This window comes from Marmota marmota, unplaced genomic scaffold (assembly GCF_001458135.2).
Source record: "Marmota marmota marmota unplaced genomic scaffold, marMar, whole genome shotgun sequence".
Classification (NCBI taxonomy): Eukaryota; Metazoa; Chordata; class Mammalia; order Rodentia; family Sciuridae; genus Marmota; species Marmota marmota.
Window position 1 is genome coordinate 353,951 of NW_025999992.1, and position 19,329 is coordinate 373,279.

Consider the following 19,329-nt stretch of genomic DNA (forward strand, 5'->3'; position numbering starts at 1 on the left):
AAAAAAAAAAAAAAAAAAAGCAAACCAAAAAAACAAGAACCAAGACCCTTGCCCTCAAGGCAGCCATGGGCAGAGAGACCTGCCAGCCTCCCACCCCACGTATGGGACTTGGTCAAGCCACTTGGCCTGTCCAAGCTGACCTGCTCAGGATCCCATTTCCTTATTTGTAACTGGAGGAAGTGAAACCGCCGGGTCCTTCCAATCTGCACATTCCCATGCTGTGAGCCTGGCCACGGGAGGCAGGACAGACATGCCTGAGGAGGACAGTGCACAGCAGAGCTGCCTGGACACAGACTCAGATGTGTCCGAGGCGGGCTGCCTGCCCCAGGGGACACTGAGTTGGGGGTGCTGGCAGTTCCTGCTACTTTTCCATTCTTGGATCTGGGGGTACAAACAACAGGTAGCTTCTGTGGTCGGATCTCAAAGCCATCCCAGCTGGGGGTAGTTGGTGGGCTCAGGCTAGCTTTTCAGCATAAGGAAGCCCCTGCTTTAGGTCTGTAGTTCAGAGAGCAAGTGCAAATCCCACAGCATGCGATTCAAAGACACAGATGGATGCAAACAGGGAGAGCGGCAATTATATCAGAGCGTCACCTTGGCAAACCCAATCTTGATAAAGGACCGACTGTGGTGCTCAGCTCACATCAAAGTTGGAAAAGAGTCTCCCCCAAAATAAACAGGATCACTGTCCTGAGGGCATCCCTAAGGATCCAGGAGGGAAGGAAGTCCAGAGGGTCATCTACCCAATCTTTTCATTCCAGGAGGAGGAGACTTGGGGAGGAGAGGAAACACATGGAAGGTAAGTGTGGTCCAGAGCCAGGACCAGAGCCAGGCATCTGGATCCAGACTGAATCAGCCAAAGGAAGAAGCTGGCTCAGTGAGGGAGGGGCCCGCTGGGCTGGAGAGGGGCACAGCGCACACCTCCTGATTCACTGGGAATCAGGGAACACTGATGTTATGCTCTGGATATGAGGTGTCCCCCAACAGCTCCTATGTTGACATCGGAGGTGAAATGATTCCACATGGAGCTACAACCTAATGGGCCCATCCTAGCCTGAATGCACTAATGTGGTAACTGTGGGCAGGTGGGCAGGCTGAGGAGGGGGTCACTGGGCACTGCTCTGGCAGGGTACACCTTCCCTGCAGCCCCTTCCCCTCTCTCTGCTTCCTTGATGCCAAGAGCAGAGTAGCCTCCCTCCACCATGCCCTTCTGCCAGGATGGTCTGCCCACCTTGGGCCCAAAGCAATGGAGTCAGTCGGTTATGGACTGCATCTCTTCAACTGGGACTGTCAGCTCAAAATAAACTCTCCACCTCCACAGTGTTCTTTCCAGTATGTTGGTCACGGCAACATAAAGCTGATGAACACAATGAAATGATCCTCACTGCCCAAGTCCCAATAGGGGCCATCCCACCATCCCATCTGGACGCAAGAAAGGAAAAGGGCCAAGCCTTGCAAGGCAGACGATCACCTCAGGTGAAAGTGCATCTACCACGCCTGGCCTGAGCACCCCAGATACCTCGGTCGTGGGTGTCAGCTGGGCCAAGGTGGCTGCTCGGGACCCAGTCGCCCCGCCCCCTCTCAGTTCTACCCCTGGCCAGACCAACACGGTGAGGGGCTCCTCACCCAGTGCTCCCCCCACCTACTTCTCTTCAGATAACATTGGCTTAAAATGGGCATGACAGGTGGAAGAGAAGGGAGTCCCCCAGGGCGGAGTCCCCGGGGGCTGAGGGTGTGTAGCCAGGAAGGGCAGGGAGCACTGTGGCATTCCTCAGTGGAGGGGAAGAGAAGAGGGACCAGGGAGCTGTTCTGGGAGACAAGTTCCACCCAGTTTGCCAAGCCACTCCTTGCCGTCGGCTCACAGTGGGCTTCCTGGGGACACCTGTGCCTCCCACAGCACTCCCTGCCCGGTGGCCTGCAGGACACCAGCTTCGTCTTCTCGTTCTGCACTTTGGCAGGAATATGTGGGCCAGCCCACATTATCTGAGGAGCCGGGGACAGCAGTAAACAAACTAACCTCGGTCCCCTCATTACCTGTTACCTGGATTCTTGTGCCTCATCTATCTGTGGAGGAGTTTCCACCTTTCCCTGAGTCTCCTTGGACTGGAGGACAGAGGAGCCCATGAACTGAACTGAACTGTAGATGACCTCAACGGGGTCCCCTCCTCCATCTACTGCCTCTATCCTGCATCAGCTGCACCAAGTACCAGGGCACTGACACAAGGAGGCCGGTGGCCATGGGGCACTCAAACTCCCCAGGAAGCTCCCCCTCACGGGGTCTGGGGACAGGCAGTGCTCATCCCTACATCACTCAAAACACACTCCAGTGAGCGCTTCCCACACCAAGAGGCCAGGCAACCCAAGTCCAGGCCCAAGTCAGCCCCCTCCAGGGCTGTGGGTGAGTTTCGTGGTTACTGATGCTCTCTGAGCCTGGGTGTCCTCTGCTATAGAACAGAAGTAACCAGGACACCTGGAGGCCCATGGAGCTCTTGTGCATTTAGTGAAGAACAGATGAAAACCCTGGTAAGTGTGAAGGAGGCCACAGCTGCTGGTCATGACAGCTCACCTCAGCAGAGACCTCTAGTCATGTCTGAGAATCCGCCCTAAACCGCTCCCCGCCTCCAGGTCCTATGTGACCTAACTGGATAGAAGCGTGGTATTTATCTCATGGGTCCCCAGTTGATTTGTCTTGATTTTCAAAAATAAAAAAAGTTCTCCATAGATAAAAATCAAAGCTCAGAATCATTCCATGTCAGCTAAAATTAACAACAGGGAGAAACAGGGTAAAGAATACAGAATTAGAGGAAACGCGTGGGTGTGGTATTTGGTACAAAATGTGGTAGAAGGAAAAAATGACAAAAAAGAAATTTGCCCTTAAAAGGAAAGAGAGCCTCTGATATCCCTTGGTATTCGATCTTTTTTTTCATGTTTTCAAACTGAAACACCAACTTTTAAAGGCAGCAACAGAGAGGAACAGGGACAGGTGAACTGCGTTCACCTCTCCTTGTTGGGGAGCCCGCGAGCAGGTCCAGGCTGCCTTGCTCCTACCTCTTCTGTTTGGTTTGTCACCTTTGTGAAGTGCTGGCATTTCTCAAGCCTTCACAAAGCCCCAGGAGGAAACTCCAAGGTGGCCAAGCACGGGCTTCGCGTAGCCAGGACGCAGGGCGTTTTAGGACTCCAAGCTGCCACCTCCCATCAGGCTGGCACCTCCAAGAGAAGGTGCCCATCTCTCCTGAAGCCACCTCTGCGCAAGTCCCAGCCCCATCAGGTGTCAGCGATGGCCCAGACCAGTCAGGTGACCTTTGGATGCACTTCCCCAGGGTGACTCAGTGCCAAGCCCTGAGCGGGTGGGTGCCGCGCTCCTCCACACTCCAAGAGGTGCCGGAGCGGAACAGCCAGCCCTTGAACGCTAATAATAACTGGTCAACAGAACCACAGCCAAGGCTCCCCGTGGGAAGGAGCGAGCTGCCCAATTTGAGCAGCTGGCCTGAGCAAGGGTTTCCTAGGTGCTCCTTGTTTATAAAGCTCCCGACCAGCTCCACATCCACCTCTTCATCCAAACGTTCAGGGAACACCTCAAATGTCCTTGTTTGCTCACTCTCGTTTTTTGAGAAATAAATTCCTTCAGGAAAAAAAAAATAACTTTCCACTTTATAATTTTCACCACTCAATATCCAGTCTGCAGTGGGTGATGGATAGAAATACTCCAATAATATTCACCTTAGATATTTCCAAAGGACAAGTCCACGCTGTCTGGGGCAGGTGGGAGAAGGGCGATGGACAGCAGCAGTGAGCCCCTGATGGATGCCTCCTGACTCTGGGCCTGCCCGGCTCTGATCAGTGGTCGACAGAGGCCACTGCTCAGTCCAGTGTGGGTACAGCTGGAGGCCACTCCCATACACCCACTCGCAGATCTTGGGTGTTCACTAACGTGCCCTCTGGCACACTCCTTGCTGCCCGATGCCCACAAAGACAAAGCTGGGCAAGGTTGTGCTCCCCTCTGGAGACAAGAGGAGCTTCCCACTGCCTGAGGAGCAGCCCCAGCCCCAGCCCATGTCCTCTTGAAACTGCTGTCTCTGCTCGACCTCTCTGCACAGTGTTTTCTCACTGGCTGGAACCAGAAGTGACCTGTGATTAATTATGCACCATCCTCAGAAGATCAGGCTTTCTGCAACCATCAGGGAGAGACTCGGACTTGAAGAATCAAATGACAACCTCCGCAGCAGCCTTCCCAGAACAGCTTGGAAGTCCACGGCCAAAGCCGCCCTCTGAGGCACAGTGAGTGCTGGGATCAAGTCACTGGGTCCAGGCAGTCAGAGCTGGAGAAGCAACTCAATCTGACCACGGAAATCCAAAGAGGTGACCATCTCGGCTGATGTCTGAAGGACATGACACGAAATGATGGTCCTGTGTGAGGCTGGTCCCCCAGCTGAGGTCACTAGCTGCAACTGCATGACAAACAAGCCCTTGGTGGCAGCATCCGTGAGTGGCCCCGGCACACAGGGCCACTGGACACGCAGCCCTGACTCCACACACTCTGGAGGAAACGCGACAGTCTGGCTCTTCTGGAAGGCTAGACAGGGCGGGGCTTGGAAAGTGCATCTGTCCTGCAGAGCAGCTGTGGAGGGGCAGAGAACTCAGGGGCATGGATGGCTACTGGCATTCAACTGCAGGGGCCACAAAGACCCTGACCCGGGTGTTCTGGAGGCCTCCAGCCAAGCAGAAAGAGCTCATTTCTGCTGCCTCGGTAACAAAGGCCTAGGTATGTGCTCTTACACCGCAAAAGCCAATGAGGGTTGTCCATGGAGAGTCCCCACAGCAGCCCAGGCAGTGATGGAGAGACAGGCCCTCCTTGGATGCCGAGCCTGGTGGTCAGAGCGAGGCCGGGGCTGGCTGCGTCGCTGAGCTGCAGCAGCTACAGGAGCAACCCCATTCTGAATCATGGACCCAACCCGGCAAAAGGGATCGGCAAATACACGTGAACCGCAGTGAGGGTCTGTTTCATCATCCATCATTAGATGGAGGTGAAAGGATTCCTGAGACCCGGCCAAGGAAAAGCACAGGCTCTCGCAGCGAGAGCTAACGAGGACCACCAGATCTGACCTGCAAGCACCACTCATGTCGCCACCCAGGGTCAGAGCTCACCATCCAACCTGAAGCCCACTTCCCCGACGTTTAAGCCATTTCTTCTTTATAGCTTCCCTTTTCCCTTTATAATCGGCCTTATTTATTCCCTTTCCCTGTGGAGTCGACAAGTAGGAGCAGACCTATCTTATTCCCAGCTCCGCAGTGCTGACCTCAGCAGAGTCCTTCAGGGAGAGGCCAGGGCCTCCAGAGCCCTGAGAGGCCGGGATGGAGGGGCAGGAGCAGCAAGGAGACCCTACGCCCATGGACACCACCCTCCTCCCACCACCTCCTTCTCACTGGCTGGCAAAGCAAATGCAGTCCTTGGAATGACAGAGATGAGCACCTGACTTCCGTCCCCATGGGGAAGTGGCCATTGCTGCTTGTCACCAATGCTCTCCCTGTGTCCCCAAACATCCCAAACATCCCCCAGAATCACCAACACCACCGGCATCCATTTGATCTTAAAAAAAAAAAAATACATATCCATGAAAACATGTGAAATAGGAGAGAACACATATTTAAACACACAAGACTAGCATCCGAGAGCAGCTGGAGGAGATGGTGATGGGGACACGGGGACAGCTCTGCCAGAGGGGCTCCATCAGGCGGAAGGGCCCTTCAGGTCCCCTTGGCACTGGGGTGACCCCACAGCCTTGGGGAGGAGCACGGGGCCAGATCACCAGCTCTGAGCTGCTCACCTCGCCCTTCTCAGGCACGTGCCAGCACCTGTCTGAGCCTCACACTCGTCCTCCCTAAAATGGGGAAGGCCCTGGTGACGAGACAGGACCCAAGGCACACGCGTGGTTCCAACACCTAACGGCCCCCTGCATAAGTGGCTGAGGCAGTGAGGGGAGTAGGGGAATGGCCAAGAAGCCACTGCCTGCCATTGTCAGACCCTGAGGAGGAGCACCGGGCTTGTTGTTGGCTAGCCAGGCTAAAAGGGACAAGAGGGGGAAATAACTGTCCTTTGCCCAAGTTAGGGGACAAGGGGAAAAAGGACCTCGTGACCCACCCAGATGAACTCCACTCCATGGCCAAACCCCCAAGGAGTTAGATCTTAGGTCCGTTTAGAGCAGAATTTAATATTTTCCTCTTCAAATAATCGCTTACGTAGATCAGCACCGGGTGGGCTCTGCTTTTCCCTTACCACTGACCAAAGCCTCCCACTTCCCTCAAGCCTCCCCCTGATCATGCTGACCAAGCCTCCATTTCCCCCAGGGGCCTCCTTCCCACCCGACGCACAGAGCCACACACTGATCCACGCAGAGTGACTCACTGTGAGGGATTCCCCACAGAGAACACACTCCCAGTCAAGTGACTCATCTCCACACTTCCTTTGCGTGAAAACATGTTATTATGTTCAATAAAACCATACAAGAAATAATAGCTAAAGATGGCATTTAAATAACTTCTACCAACACCTAAAAATGGCTTCCTGGAGGAAAAGGGAATCATTGGCATTTTCAAAGATATTTTCAGAGCTCCCTCTTCTCTCCTCCTCCTCGGCCCACCTCCCCTGATGCATGAGTCATGGCCACATCCCCAGCTGCAAGGACCCCTGGCCCAGGGTAAGCTTGGGCGAAGTGGGTTTGTCATGAAGATGGAGGCTGCCATTGAGATCTAAAAGCAGTCTAGCTACTCCACGACCATCCCTTCCCCTTTCAGTTCCCATGGAAACAGACCTCCAATCGCCAAAAACAGGGTAAAGATAGCACCATGCCCAGTTTTCCCCCACAATCTGTTTCCATGGGAACTGGAAAAGAAAGGAAGGGAGGCTGCGTAGCCAGACTGCTGAAAACCTCCGTCCTCCTCAGCTGGAGTGGTGGGCAGCACACCGGTCCCAGCAGCCCACAGGCCTCTGTGGGCTCTTGAGGAATGAAAAGTCCACCCAGGGATGGAGTCTCAGGGAAAGCAAGGCTCACAGCAGGCTGGACCAAGTGCTCGAAGCCAGCTGTGGACCTCTCACCCAGCAAGCAATTCATTTCTTGAATGTCCCTTCAGCCAAGTTGAGAGGACCCACTTCAGACCAGCTGGTCCCACACCTGGCTGGGAGACAGAATCACCCCAGACCTTCGGAATCAATATTTCTGAGGGCTGGGACCAGAACTGAGTAGTGTTTCATAAGCTCCAAAAGTGATTCTCAAGCAGGACCATTCTGGGAACCTGATGGTCTAGACGGAAGCTTCTCAAAGTTCAGCACCCGTGCAAAATTCTGTGGGAATTTTGGTGAACTGCAGATTGGGGTCCAGCAGGTCTGGAGCAGGGCCTGAGGTTCTGCATTCTAACCAGCACCCAGGGATGCTGATTCCTCTGGTCCATGGACCACATTCAAGTAGCAAGATTCTAGAGTCCAGTGATTTGAGTCTTGCACCTTCTTTAGAAACCGAAGATGAGGATGATAGTCATCTCTGCAGTAGCAGCTAGTTCCTACCTCCAATTGCTAGTCCACTACCCATGACAGGGTCTGAAGAAGACTGGCTTGGCGTAAGGGCATTCACGTAATGCTTCAGATGACCCTCCCTTAAGTGTTTCCTCCACCTTCGTGAGGTAAGATATCCATGAGGATCAAAAGCTAACAATGTTCAAAATCCATGTGTAATCATCAGGTAAATATGATTACTTCCTCCAAAGCTGATCTCTCTGAGAAAGGTAACAGCAAATTCCACTCATCTGAGGATCAAACTAGTGATGGGAAATGTGCAAAACGTGTAGAAAATATCCACAACTATGGACATAGAAGAATGCCACTGTCCACATGTCATTTTAAAGAAAATAGAGACACTTTGGAGGAATCTCTGGTATTTATGACAAAAATAATAATAATAATTTAGGTAGCCTTAAAATCCCCAAAAGAAATTCTAAAAGAAAATTCTAAAATTCTAAAACAAAGAAAAAATTGTAAAGTATCAACATGATTTCCATGTTTTAGTTAAAAATATGCAGGGTAATAGAAAGGTAATATTTATTTCCATAGTGAACCATAAAATGATTTAAACCACGTTAAATGCTGGCATATTATTCAAAAACAAGTTACTGATTTGCTATTTTAAGAAATCTCCATTTTGCTGATATAGAAAAGGCAAGCTATTTCAGTTTGTTTCACTAAATACACTGTATACCTCATTCAAAAAGCACATGAATCTTTGAAAATTACAGTAAGAACAAAGATTTCAACTATAAATCACGAAGCCATGTCATAAGCTTTCTTGAAAAAAATAATCTGATTCTAAAAATGTGGAAGGAGAAAAAATCAATTATTTGATTAGTCAGCACACAAGCAGCAGAGCGAGCTGAGTGCGTCTGCACAGCGCTGTACCGCGGGCAGCTAAAGGAAGCACTGAGCCTGGGTCTCACCCTCTTCATTGCACTGAAGCAAAAATACACAGACAGAAATTTAAACATGCGTGGAAAACGCCACACACAAACTTTGTTTAAAATATTGTGATTCTGTTATTTTGAGGTTCCCAAAGCACACAAGCCAGAGTGTGTGAAAGACATATGCACACATATGCACGCATGCACACGATCGCGCACACACACACACCCCCCCACACACACACAATGATGAAGTAAATGGCTGTGGCAGATGATGCCAAAGGAGGGGAGCTGTTAAGTGCTCCATCAAAAATGATAAAAATGATTGGGAATAAATGCAGAGGCCTGCTCACACCCAGACCACTAAAATCTGCTAGTCTATGAGACTCCAGGCAGAAAAATCCATTGTTGGTATTTACTGCGTGCACGTGTGTACTTTGTGTAACACGAGGAGCAACCACAGCTGAGTCGGCAAGCTTCCTACAGTGAGCCAGATGGCGGGCGGCTTTGCACAAGGCCATGCAGTCTCTGTCCCTACTCCCCTATGTTGGCAGGATGGCCTGAAAGCAGCCATGACAAACAGCACGTAAGCCCACAGGTGCGGCTATGTTCCAATAAAACTTTATCAATACAAACAAGCCCTGGCCAGCAGGTGGACCACAGGCCATAGTCTGCCCGCCAGTCGACTAGAGCACACAAGGCTTTCCTTATTTGGGGGAAATGTCTTATTCAACTTCAACTCCAAGACTCCAGAGAAAGGCGGGAAAAACCCTCTTCAGTTCAGTCTCATTCTGTTTTCAGTTGTCCCTGAGGAACCCCTGGACTCACAACACCCCAAATGCTCAACATTTCCCAACACCTACCTACCAGCTCTGCTCAGCTGCAACAAATTAACGCACTGTAATCATTTCTTATGTGTTCTCTGTATTTTTTTACAAACATCTTGTCTCTTTCACTTCATTCTAATAGTTCCAAGGGCAAGACTTGATTTGCATTTCCCTTTAGAATTGAGCTTAGTATTCAGCACTAACACAAAGATATCAAGGGTTCTGCTGACCAACCAGTTCCCCCTTCTTCCTGAGAGGTAGGTAAAAAAAAAAAAAAAGAAAAAAGAAAAACACCATCCCTGATGTCTATCCCAATGAGATTATGGCAAAGAAGAAATTCTCCAGGTCTACGCTATGAAGGCCAAGCATATAAATGAGTGTGCTCACTAGAATTCCTGAGGTAAGTGCCCCTAGCAAATGCACATGGCGATACGCACTGAATTCAGTAATACGTGAAAGTGCAATGAACTATGTGGTGAACAAATTAATTGTTCATATTTGAATAGAATTACAGAATTTGGAAACAGGAAATGCTCTTTAGGTATTATCCACTTCAGTGTACTATCCTCCATAAGAAGAAATCCCGGCTCAGATATCTCCAGTAGTTATGCACATCTGGGCCTCAAACTCATAAAACTGGGATAAATCTAATGATAGAGAAATTTTTGCACTTTAAAGAAATCCTATAATGAATCTTTCCTCGCTGATAAAAACATGCACTGGTAAAAAGATGCTTGCCTGTCATTTAGCCGTTCCCTGACTCCGGGTTTGGATAAGTGTAGCTGTCATGGTGGAAGGTGTGCCTGAGACCACACACAGTGCTTATGCAGGAGAGCATGACAGCTCGCAGTGCCACGGCAGAGGTGAGTCACACCTGTGACTAGGGGTGTGGCAGCAGCTGGGTGTGAGCACGGCAGCTCCCGTGGGAGGTCACAGCTGCTTTCTGTGACCTGGCTCTCTGGGTCACTGGCACATCAATGTGAGATGAGATGAGCAGCTATCTCTGGAGCTACCTCTGCAGGAAGGGCGCTTCTCTGCAGCCACTGCTAGGTCCTACCTCCCACCGCCTCGCGCCTTCCTGCCCACTGAACTCCTTACCAAGGAGAAAACCTTCCTGGATCCAATGGCTTAGTCTGAAAATCCCGGTTGCATTTTCTGGAGAGAAAAGGTAGAGATGGAGAAACAGGAAGGCAGCAGTGCCTGGCGTGAAAGGCCTGGTGTCGGGAAAGGCTTGTGGCCCCTCTGGCAGAGCGGGAAGTGGAAGGAGCACAGTCTAATGCACGTCTAAAGCTGTGATGATAAAACCTGCCTCTCTTGGGTGGGTCTCTGAGCTACGGAGATTCACCTGAGGCCACATGGGCAGGCTCTCAGAGCATCGCCCTTCTCAGAGAGGGGTCACACTGGAACCACTGAGGACATCAGCAGAGTCGGCTCAAACACAGGCAAAGGGAGAGCGACTCTGAAACCACAGCATCACACGAGGCCCAGCTCCCACGTGCATCCCTGGCCGTCTCCCCTGTGTGCCCACCCAGCGCAGGAGTGGAGACCACGAGCCACATCACTTGTACCCAGGGCCATGAGATCCCACAGGACAAGGGTTTTCAAACTTTGGATGGTAACTCATTACTAAGCTGCAAAATTAACAAAGCAAGCCAAAACCAAACTCCTTGGGAGACCTCCCTAGAGTGACATACACACGTGTAGCAGCGCCTGTGAACCTGGTCACAATGCAACGTTTATTTCTTACTGTGAATTATGGTCAGGATATAAAATCCACTTCTTACTGAGAAATGCTATGCCATCAGCACAGCTCCCTGCGTGAAGGGCCATTTGCAACCAGGAATTTAATTAGTGCATTGGCTGAGTATTAAAGATGTGCATACACCAACCACTCCACACTAATGGAGATGTACTCCAGTGACTGGTGCTCAAACCTCCCCAGAACCCACTCCAGCTGGCAGGTGTGGCGGGGCAGCGGTCAGGTGGGCTGACCAAATCCGGTGACCTCGGATTTGGAGATGAAGTGGAAGACAGGGTAGGGGGCCTGTGGGGGCCCGTGGGACAGCGTAAGCCCACGCAGTGTCTAACAGAAGTCTGTCATCAAAAGAGAGGACACTTGAGGAAAGAATATTTACCTAAAGAGCCTGACGTTCATTTTCACTATGTCCTAAGAGGTGATCAGCATTTATCTAGGTGTGGTGGCACAGAGGCACTCTCAAAAATGCAGATCCGAGACAGGTGCTGCTCTGCCTGGCTTCTTCCATGGCCCCCACTGCAGCTAGGACGTGGCTCAAGTTCAAGAGCACTTGTGCCCTCCCACGGTCCAGTGTCCCCCTCCACTCCCAGTGCAAACCTCACGCTGCAACCATCTGAGAGTGCCCAGGAGGTGTCTGCAGTGCCCAAGCTAGCAACTGCCCACCCACAGCCAGCCTGGGCCACGGGCCCCGCAGGCTCCGCTGGCGCAGCCTCGGGACACCCATCTCTCAGCATCATTCCCTTATCCATCTGCACCAAGCTGGGGAGCTCCCCAAGGGCAGGGAGTGCATGGGGTTCCTGCACCCCCAACACCAGACACAAGTACACCAGAGGCAGTCCCTGAAAGAGCAAAGATGGAAGGAGAACAGCGTCCACCGCTCCTGAGGTCACTGCCCTCTGCCTAGGAGGGCTGGGCCTCCTCATCCCGTGGACAGCCATGGTCCTCTCGTTCTTCACCTCAATATCCACTCAGTTGATATGCATGCACGCCGACTGAGCTTCCTCAGGCAAAAAAAAATGAAAACATGTCCCTCCTTCTCCACCACCAGCTGCCCTCTAGGCAGAAATCACAACACTAGCCAGCCCGGTGGACAGAAAGGACAACAGACAACTCCAGGGGCTGCAGTCAGCTGAGAGAGGGATTCGCTTCATGAGGACTATTACAAATAACAGGTGAGCTTATCTCTGAGATACACGTTATACATAAATTATGTATACTGTATATGGTATATATCACACATCTGTGTGCATTATATTATATATAATTGTACACATATAGGATACATTATTTGCATACATATATTTGTGTGTGTGTATACATACATACATATACATACACATATTAGCATTTCTAATTCAATGCATAAATTTGTCCAAGTCAGGAAACAGTGCACTCTGTAGTGGCTTTGCCCACAGAGGTCTGGAGCACTCTGGAAATCTTATTAGCCCCTCTTAGCATTTCCCAATCATAGTACTTCAGACTTAAAGAGACAGAGTTTTTCAAGGAGTGTGGCTATATACCTGATTTTTTCTCTTTTTTTAATATTTATTTTTTAGTTGTACACCATACCTTTATTTTGTTTATTTATTTTTATGTGGTGCTGAGGATCGAACCCAGGGCCTCACACATGCTAGGCAAGCGCTCTACTGCTGAGCCACAACCCCAGCCCTGTACCTGATTCTTTTGCACACTACCATATCAGGGTGGACACGTGTCACGTGTATGCATTTCTCTATATAATACTGATTCACATCTATTATGAGGCTGGGTGTTTTTTTGTTCGTTTGTTTGGTTTTGATACCAGGGATGGAACCCAGGGGCACTTAACCACTTAGCTACATCCCTGCCCTTTTTACATTTTCTTTTGAGACAGAGTTTCACTGAGTCGCTTAGGGCCTCGTTAAGTTGCTGAAGTGGTTCTGAACTTGTGATTCCCCTGCTTCAGCCTCCCAAACTGCTGGGATGAGAGACGTGCACCACTACACCCAGCTATGAAGCTGGTCTTTTCCCAGGGTCAGGTAATTCTGCCCATCTGTCCTTCACAGACAGGTAAGCCCAGAGTCGGAGAGGCTCTGCGATGGCTGCCAGGTTAGACAGAGACAAAATGCAACTTGGAGTAGCCCTGCCCACCTGAAGCCAGAGGGGCAGGGCCAGAGCTGTGCACCCTTGCGACCTCCCCACCACAGAAGAATGAGAGGAAGGACGCTTCCCTGCCTGGGCCCCGCCACTGTGTCCACGCAGCAGCTGGGCAGCTGGACCCAGCACTACAGTAACCAATGACCAACAGGACCTTTATAGAATAAATGACCACCACACACAGGAAGTCCCAGCTCTGCCAGGTGAACGACTCTGGTCAGAAAGGGTGAAAAGACATCTCAGCGGCAGAGTGGATTCCTGGTAAGCCAAAGGCTCTGGGTTCCATCCCCAGCACCATAGAAAATAAAATAAAATAAATAAGAAGAAGAAAAAAAACAAAAAGTGGTAAGAAGAGGTGGCGCCTGGCTAGTCGGAGCAGCGGGCACTGAGTTCTTCAAGGCCTGGGCTCCCGCTGCCCTCCCTGGGCCTAATTGGCTTTTCCAGTCTCCAGTTTCCTCGGGTAGTGAGAGAGTCGGAGCTGGTCATCTCTCAAAGTAGCGTCTAGCTCCAAAGTGGATGGAAGAAAAGCAAGGTGAGACGACGCTGGGGACCTACTGTCCACACAAAGTCCAAACAGGCCTTGTCCAGGGGCACCTTCTGCAGCTGCAGGTGTTCCCCAAGAACCTGGTGTCCATGCCCAGGAGCAAGGGCGTGGAGAAGCAGGACAGATGACAAGAAGGCAGGCAAGCACATTGCAGACATCCAGAAGAGACCCACCCACCCTCTCCAGGTGGCCCTCACCCTCTCCAGGTGGCCGCCTGACAGGTCTGCTCTTCCTCTCTTTTGTTCCCTCTTCCTTCTGAGCCTGGCCCCGAGCACTGGTGTCCCAGAGTCCCACAGTCAGGCCTGCCATCGTCTCCGTCTACAGACCCATCTTGACAGCCACCTATGTCCTAATGACCCCAAACCTATAACTTTGGGCAGGATCCCTTCCCTGAGCTCCAAATCCTTAATTTCTAGCCATGGTCTACAGTCTTAAGTGCAGAGCCCCCCCCCCAATTCACCCAATTTTAATACACCATAAAGGGATCCTTCCTCCCAGACCAGCACCTCCTCTTCTTGTACTCTTGGACTCAAACAGGTGTGGCCACCCCAGTTCCTGCACTCCCATCCCCCACATCCTTCAACCCACCAGTCCCTAAAACATCTCTGGCCAGGACTGGGGTCCCTGCACCTGTGGGGCGGGGGGCAATTCCTGGGCATGAACACCAGAGCCCTTTACTACATGACCATCCAGCCTGATGGTTGACCTCGACTCAGGTCCCTACGACAGCCATTTCCCAAACCCACAGAGCTCCTGCCAGCTTCTGAGCAGCTTATCTAAGATTCCCATCTCCCCAGGTTGGGATTCCATGGGGACGGGGGTCAGGATGCTGCCTTCTCGTTCCTGGAAGACCTGCGTGGACAGAGCCATAGTATTCTCACTCTTGGTGGCTCCGATGGCCATGGCTAGGACCCGAGCGTGAAGTGTGGGCACGTGGGTTTTCACTCACATGCAGGAACTCCTTGGTGTTTCTTGGGCTCTTCAATAATTACAAATCAGGCAAATCTGAAATGCGCTGCCTCGTGACACGGTAAGCACCCACCACCACGGCTGCTATCGGGTGCTGGGGAGGAATTCAGCCATCAGACAGGACTGCAGCTGACAAGCAAGAAACTCTTTCCTCCTCTGAGATGATTTGACAGACACAGAGACCACATCCGGCTGAGCCACTCTGCTCCTCACTCAGGGTCCTGTTGCCATGGCAGCCTCAGGGACACACCCTACAAAGACCACCCTGACGCCCGTCATGAAGATCAGCCATGACCCACATGCCCCCGAAGCCTTTCCAGAGCGTCAGGAACTAGGGGCAACGGCCATTGACTCTGCCTTAAAAATGGAACTTGAACCCCACGTATTCTTGCTACAGGAAGCAGGAAGTTACAAATTCTGTTTTTTTGTTTTTTTGTGTGTGTGCTTGGCTTCACTATAAGAGACATTAAGTGAACGAATTCAGAAGATAAAGATCAGACCACTCTCATATTTATTCAGAAGGATTTTTTTTTCTGTTGAAGTTTTCAACATCAAATAAATATATTCCAGATCCTGATCTTTAATAAGAGCTTATATCCTACCCTGGTCAAGCCAGGGGTAAAGAAATACAAATCTTCAAAGGATCAAATACTTCGTTTTAGCTGAACTTTCGACATGACTGAGTCGTGCCATTAATAGAAAACAACGCCGGGAAGAAACCAGGCTCCGGATCAGTTGAGAAGCAATCAGGGCCTATTCCAGAATGTCTGCTGACTATGGGACGTGCACACAACGTTGTGAGTTCAAGACTTACAGAAACAAATATTTACTTTAAGTTTCAAATTATGTCTATAGGATGCTCATTAAAAAAAAAAAAAAAAGGTCAAACCCAACTAGGAAATCCTGGTGACTTTGAGACGGCTCCCCTCTGACTGAAATGACATCCATCTAATGGGCTTTTACAGGAATGACATTCAGTATCAAGACCATTTACTCTTAGGACATTTCTCCACATGGGGACACAAGTAGGTACTATCAGAAAAGGCAACTGTCATGGAGGGAACTCACGCACAGGCTACATGATGCTGGTCAATGCTCGTAGGAGTGCAAGGTGGGCAAGGTTGCTTCACACAAACTGCACGGCTCTCCACGGACTGGACAATTCAGCAGCAGGCCACTGTGTGGTCCTCAGGATCCTTTCCTATCTCCCCAGCTAAGCTGTTAAGTTGCTTATGGACAAGGACACTGTCCTGGGCTCCTTGCTCCACGCACTCATAGCACTTTGCACACCCAGTGTTAGTCAGCTCTCATGACTGTGACAAGATACCTGAGATAATCAACTTTTACAAAAGGCAGGTTTATCAGGGCTCATGGTTTCAAAGGCATCAGTCCATGACTGATGAGCTCCATGCATTGGGCCTCATTGTGTGGTGAGGGCCGCACAACGTGGTGAGGAGTGCGAGGTAAGCAAACTGCTCCACTGATGGTGGCCAGAAAACAGAGATGAAGAGGGGAGGAGACCAGCTTCCCACAATCCCCTTCAAGGTCATGACCCAGTGACCTAAAACTTCCTATTAGGTCCCATCTCTTAAAGGTTCCACCACCTTCCAACAGCACCACGCGGAGGACATAGGCTTTGGGCTCAGATCCACACCAGTGCTCCAGCACGACCCCAGCAACACTGTCAACCCTTAGTTTATCACTTCTGCCTGCTGGGCTGGTTGCCCCTCCCTTCCTTCCTTCCTTCTTTCTCTATAAGGAAGGACTGAAAGACTCCCGGGCATATACTACTCGAAGCATCACCAAGTTCATCTCCACCGTCTTCACATGTGCAGGAAACAGAATAAAGTGCTTCCACAGAGGATTTTAAAAGTCACTTTCTACTTGCATGAAATGTGCCCCTACTCAAGAACTCAAATAATATCTGTCACTAGAGAACATTTTTAAGAGGCAGTAATGTTCACTGTGAAAAAGATTAGAAATAGAGATAAATGAACTAACCAACATTATAACCCTCACTGCCAAAGTTACCCAATATTAGTGGCAAGTATCTTGCAGATCAGATGATTAGGCATGTTTTTATAAAAAAAACGGAAAAAAAAACTCATATTACAGATACTGTTATATAAAGTTTTCATTTAATATATATTAAAACTCATTCTATGCTGATGACACTTTTTCTTTGGAACAAAACATCTACATATCCACAGTATACTTGAGACCAATCTTTAAAGTTCATGACTGCTATGTCTGCTAATGTAGAATCTCTGATGACAAGATCAGGTCTAGTAGAGATGGCAGCAAAGACTGTGCACAGTACCTGGAATTGTCTGTAGACTTGTGACGAGGACAAGGCATTGTAAGATACCAAGGTTCGCGCTGTATTACCACTCCACCGAGGAGCGCCTGCTAATTTGGCAATTAAAATGTTTCACATTTTTAAAAATGAGACTGAGTATAAAGACTTAAGGCACCTCTGAGACCACAACCAATATTTATTTTATTTTTATTACAGTACTGCTCCTGACACTACATATTTTATCATGAAAATGAGAACTAGCATTATCATCGTCAGCTGTCAAAACAGTTCCTAAATGCCAAGGTCATAAGCCATCACTAATTCAAAGACAACGTGCGGTAGTTAAGAATGCAAAGCCGTCCTCAGAGCTGACTCCCAGACTCAGCCTGACATGGTGCATGACAGGCTCCGCTCTGTTTAGACAAAGCTCTTTTGGGCGCTGGGATAATTAAAACATACCCACATGCACTTGAGAAACCTGCATGTTAATTCCCAGTCTCCTTTTCCTCGGGTGCGGTCCTGGAGATTTTCATTAAGGGAAGCAGAGTGCAGCTGTCAGCAAACGCCCTCCTGCCCCCATTCCTATTATTCTCCAGCCCTGGCTGCCAGTCGGCATTTTGATGAGTAACCTGATAACTACATCACACAGCGCTGGTTAGACACATGATTAGCAAAAGACAGTCAGGCTCTCGTACCTTAAGCAAAGAAGAAAAAAAAGTAGTTTTCCACTTAAGCTCTTCCACAGAGGCCTGAAGTGCCCACCAAGCTCACAGCTAGGATCCACCTCCCTCTCGTGTAATCTGCATAATCGGAGTCCAAAGGAACCTTCCTGCCCATAATCCAAGTACATACAAGCCACGCTCAAGGACAACTGGATGTGTCACTTTGGCCTTCCCTTCTCACTCCTGGTAAACTGCTTTCCATACTCTTAGATCCAGCAAACTATCTTCGGCTGTTGTAACCCTTCTAATTTTCTACCTGTTTTATTCAACTTGGCTTCAAAAATGTGTGTCTGTTTCTGTGAAGATCCAGCTAGAAACATCCGGATCACACCTGGAGCAAGGAGACCTCGATGGAAAGGTCACCCAGCTGCAACCTGGGGACTCAGAGGTTTCACAGCCAGACAGCGGTACCCATGGGCTTTCATTTTTTTAAAATATTTTTTTAGTTGTCCGTGGACCTTTATTTTTCTTATTTTTATGTGGTGCTGAGAATAGAACCCAGTGCCTCACACGTGCTAGGCAAGTGCTCTGCCCCTGAGCCCCAGCCCCAGCCCCAGCCCCATCCTCAGTGGCCGATCCAAGTCATTAGCTCCACCAGCTATCTGTCCATATCTGAGCCTGGGTCTGCGGGGAGCCTGCTCCGACTGGCTGCAGGCAGAGCCCAGCAGACAGCACCAAGGAGAGGAACACAGGCCCTGGAGGGGAACCACGCAGCCCACAGCCCTCATCCTGCCACAAAGCCCTGCATGGACCAGGCAGCCTCACCTGTGGCCACAACACCTGACAGGGATGAGGGCCACAGGGAGGCATCTGGACCTCCTCGGATGACCTCACTCAACTGCCAGGGAACCTGCACGGACAGACCCAGCAGGGTGACGTTCTGACCTTCCAGCAGATGGGACGGCGCAAACCTGGCTCAGGGCCACAGTGGAAATGGCTGTCTCGGCTGGGGTGGGGGTGGGGTCAAGCCATGCAACCACCACCCAGAGGGAGGTGCAACAAGTTCCTGGGGTCTCTGTAAGGAAAGCTGCAGAGACCAAAAGCTGCTCTCCAAACCTGACGTCTCCCCTTTCCTCGAAATCATCACCACCCAAAACATCAGTATATCATACACATATAGGTGACAGAAAAATGGGGACAGGCATTCTGAAGCATATTTGGAGAGAGTGAGGATCCTGTGGCCACATCGGGGGTCTTCTCAGCAAGCCACAGGCTCTTGCAGAGGGTGCTGCTTTTGGAGCTCAGAACACTAAATGTGTGCCGCTAACTCTATTCCCTCCACTGCAAGCTGATGCTTACATGAGCCTTCAACTCACAAGTACTTGGTGCAAACCTCAAAGGCCATTCTCAATGCAAAACGTGGTGGGGTTTTTATGTTCCTATCCCCACGCCCCCTTCTCTGAGGAAAAACAGGAACACCGGGGAGATCAGTGGAGATCAAAGGGGGAAAAGTGGGACATAAAAATACAGAAATTCTCCTGGGGCCAGGAAGGGACCTTCCCATCACTCAGGCTTGCCTGGTGAAGGATCCGTGTGCGTCCACCTTCCTTGACTCAGTTCCCCCAGGCAAGAGGCCTTATGTAAGAAAGTCCAGCATGCCTGCATCTCATATTTTACCTTGTTGAAAAATATTGGAG

At 50.2% G+C, this 19,329-nt stretch overlaps 1 protein-coding gene across 5 annotated transcripts in view; it reads right to left on the minus strand.

Moving 5' to 3' along the window:
* Nucleotides 1-19,329, minus strand: part of Ldlrad4 (low density lipoprotein receptor class A domain containing 4) — a 369,231-nt gene that overhangs the window by 236,874 nt on the left and 113,028 nt on the right. Inside the window, exon 1 of one of the 5 annotated variants that reach the window (XM_048806711.1) lies at nt 14,652-14,971. The exons of the other annotated variants lie outside the window; for them this stretch is intronic. The gene's annotated coding sequence lies outside the window, so the exon portion shown is untranslated. Of the gene's footprint in view, nt 1-14,651; nt 14,972-19,329 lie in introns of those variants that run through there. 5 annotated transcript variants of the gene reach the window in all.